At 41.1% G+C, this 3,696-nt stretch overlaps 2 long non-coding RNA genes across 2 annotated transcripts in view; one reads left to right on the top strand and one right to left on the bottom strand.

Moving 5' to 3' along the window:
- LOC116705019 (uncharacterized) overlaps positions 1–651 on the bottom strand; it is a 12,513-nt gene extending 11,862 nt beyond the window's left edge. Inside the window, exon 1 of the long non-coding RNA XR_004335821.1 lies at positions 509–651. This is a non-coding gene — a long non-coding RNA (uncharacterized LOC116705019). The remainder of the gene's footprint in view (positions 1–508) is intronic.
- LOC116705018 (uncharacterized) overlaps positions 1–3,696 on the top strand; it is a 21,131-nt gene that overhangs the window by 14,413 nt on the left and 3,022 nt on the right. Inside the window, exon 2 of the long non-coding RNA XR_004335820.1 lies at positions 3,460–3,468. This is a non-coding gene — a long non-coding RNA (uncharacterized LOC116705018). The remainder of the gene's footprint in view (positions 1–3,459; positions 3,469–3,696) is intronic.

Below are 3,696 nucleotides of genomic sequence, written 5' to 3'. Positions count from 1 at the left end.
TAGCTCTACTTGAAAGATAAAATGTAACACTAATAATTACTGATAAGATACTCAACATTTATCAAACAAAAACATTTAGCGAACACATCACCAATCAGCACTTGTATACTTAAATTAAAAATGTATAATGTAAAAACATATATTACATAAATAATGTAAAAAAGTATTAAATAAACTAAACCGGGAAGAAGAAATATAAACTTTGTCAAATAATCTTTTCAGTGAAAAGATAAAGTTTAGTGCACTTAGCGGCATTTATCAAACTTCTGAGAACAGAAATCTACACATTTTTATAAATAAAATAAATTAAACATTTTGACAGTAGTAGTGCTGCACACAGTAGCAACCAGCAGCATTTCTTTGTTTTAGGTCTGAAGAAAATTTGTAACAATAATAAATGTTAGTGGATCTTCCCTTCTGCTATGGCTACTTAAACATTTTAACAACACTAGGCTGCCTGCAGATGCGCCTGCCTGTTGATTGGATTGATTTACGCCTATCTGTAGACAGTGGTGGCCTGAAGGTTTGAGAAGAGAGCTTGTGACCGGGAGGTTGTCGGTTCAATCCCCAGACCAACAGGATCAAATGTGGGTGGGGAAAGCTTGGCTCCCTCATTAGCACCACTGAGGTGCCCTTGAGCCAAGCCCGTAACCTCCAGTCCACTGGAGCTGCTCAGTGGCAGCAGATCAGACTGCAGGTGTGAATGTGTGTGAATGGGATCAGGGTGTTCCTGCAAAAGAGAGGCTGCCTCTCAGTGAACCTCCCCTGAACAAAAGGAAATGCCGATTATGTAAAAATGCCAAATTAATTAGTCAGCCTCTAGTGGTGGTACTGGAAACATGACGATGCACTCTGTCAGACACAGTTTGCATTGTAGTGGTGTGCTGCAGGGAATTTTAAAATCACAAGTATAAATGAAAGTATAGAATTAGGCTGCAAGTAAGGATTTAATTGATTCATCTTTGCAGCTCTAATATGGAAGTGTGTGTGTGTGGCACTGTAGTTGTGTGCTGGCTTTGGGGGTTTCACTGTGAATTTCTATGTAAACCCAGCCCATTCTCGCTGTGTGTGTGTGTGTGTGTGTGTGTGTGTGTGTGTGTGTGTGTGTGTGTGTGGGTGTGGTGTTTGGTGTGTGTGTGTGGTGGCAGAATTATAAATAAATAGTCTGACAAAGTAAGAAGATAACCGTAAAGTGAGATAGGACCTAGAAAGAAATAAAAGTGAGAAAGAAGAGAGTCCAGAGACCATCAGAGAAATGATTTTACATTATGTTCATCAAATGCTGTGTGTGTGTGTGTGTGTGTGTGTGTGTGTGTGTGTGTGTGTGTGTGTCTGAAAGGAACAGTGTGTTTGCGCGATAAAAACAGCAGCCATCTGGTTGTTTAATAGACTTTTGGTAAACACTGCAGCTGTGTTTAACATAGTCATAATTACAGCCAAAACTCAAGCAATTCTCCATCCCACGCCTCTCTGCCGGCAGAGCCACTGAGTAAAACTGGATATATTTTTTGGGAAAGGGGATTTGTCTCGACGATGAGGACAGAATCTCAAGCCCACTAACACCCACTAACATCTGGCTTTTGTCTGCAGTTGAAACGGTTACAATCGGCACTCATTCCGTCGGTAGCTTCTGCAACTCTTTGTTGTCTCAGCCGCACATTCTGGACGTCTCCGTGCAAGCAGAACGTGAACATTGGGATTAAATAAGCAACATATCAAAAAAGTAACTAAACATTTTCACTGAGCTGATGCACTAACCTTGTTTTCCGCCATGTTTGTGACGTTAAGCCAATAAGAACGGAGACTATTGCCTATTTTAGCGCATTTTCTCATGTTTAAAAAACCGGTGCGTTTGAAAGAGTTTGAGATAACTGGTTGTTCAGTGTTATCCCGTCTTTGTATTTGAGTAGAAGGTGTTCTGTGACAAACATGCTGTTTGTGTCCAATTACGGCAATATTACATCAACTAACCAAGAATTGTGTGACAATAACTTCTCCAACCAAATCCCAGTGTAAACGTAAGGCACAATGTCCATGTAGATGTCTCCACAGACTTGCTGTGTTCCTAGTATTAGACCAGTCCCAAATAATAATGGGGTTGATTGGTGGTCAGCAAACTACTAGCATGTCAGCTTACAGTACTAGCTGATGCTTCATGCTCACTGGCTGATTTTGGAAATGATAGTGTTGCCCTGGCCGGGCTGTAGCATCTGCTTGTAAAATAAGCTTTAGCAGCACACTGAAACACATTACCAACCCTCTGTGGTAAAGTCTAATTTTTGGGATTTTACATAAATCATAACAAGTATCACACAATGTTGGAGATATGCTGAAAAGTGTTTTATTTAGCTCATGATGAACATAAGCTATAGCCCCTTATTACAAAACAAAATATCAGACAATTGGGTCACTCTCTTATTTTGTGATCATATTTTTACCAATTGGGTCCTTCTTAATCAGGTCTTTCAATGCACATACACTAGAACATTACTATGTTATAAAATGCTATACGCTATGTTTTAACTTTAGCAATGTCTTTAACCCACTGAGGTCTAAGCCAATTTTTTTTACCATATTTGGTTCACCTGGTTTCTTTATGCTTGGTCTCTAATGGTCTCTAATAATGCTTGTGCCCTCAACCCAATATGCAAATCTAGACATAATTTCTTTCAGGAGAATCTGGACCTATCAGGATTAGAGCTGTAATCGGGGCCTTATGAGTTAGGCCTGACAAGGTCCGAGCCCGACAAGTACATTTTGATTGACAGCTTTTTAAAAGCCTGAACCCGTTTACAGCCTGACATTATTCAAATGTATGCGCACACACACAGTTCTTTGGCTTTTTGTCAAGAATGAGTCATTGATACATAACCCACGGGCTCATTATTCTCATTATGGACATGGGCAAAGGTTTTCCACACCTCAGACTTTGCTTTCTTTTTCACCTCCGTTTCACCTCCTCAGCATCCATTTTTGCGCTAATCGAAACGCATCACCTGACCGTTTGTTTACCGTGCGACCCGGAGCGCCAGCCCAGGCTCGGCCCGAGCCCGTGTAAAAAGATAGAAATTAAGACCGAACCCATCGGGTTCCGGCAAAGATCTTAATCAGGATATGCATGCTGCAGGGATATCACATCATATACCTTGTTATATGACTATAGAACTATAGAGACTAAAGAAAAGACCAAACAGAAATTAAATCTCACACAAATGTATTGAAATCCCACAGAGAACAATAATGGCTAACTCTGATTCTCCCCTGGGCGTCTGTGCTGCGTCCCGGCCACGTCCCGACTGCGTCCCGGCTGCGCCGCGGTTTTGTTCCGTAGCACGCTCCATAGCACTTAAGGGAGTGTGGGCTTCAAAACTGCAACAAAACAACTTAACTTAGGGGATCAATGAAGTATTCTGATGATTCTGGTTCTGGAAATTGGCCTACCTTTTGAGCATAATTAAGTATTTATGAGTATTAACTGTGTATAATGTCTACCTCTTGCCCGAGAGCTCAACCTCTTGTATGGGTGGCAGGAGGTGTGTTACCTCGCCTAAAGTCCCGTGTCCCCAACAGTTGAAAGTTAAACCTTTTACACAACAGATCTGTGCACAGCAGCAGCTGTCATCACCCCCCTTTACACACTCACACAGGGGCACTTTTGCATGCAAGGAACAATACAATTTGTATATATATATATAT

The sequence above is a fragment of the Etheostoma spectabile genome, chromosome 17 (assembly GCF_008692095.1).
Source record: "Etheostoma spectabile isolate EspeVRDwgs_2016 chromosome 17, UIUC_Espe_1.0, whole genome shotgun sequence".
Lineage (NCBI taxonomy): Eukaryota > Metazoa > Chordata > Actinopteri > Perciformes > Percidae > Etheostoma > Etheostoma spectabile.
This window is presented reverse-complemented; position numbering and strand designations above follow the sequence as displayed.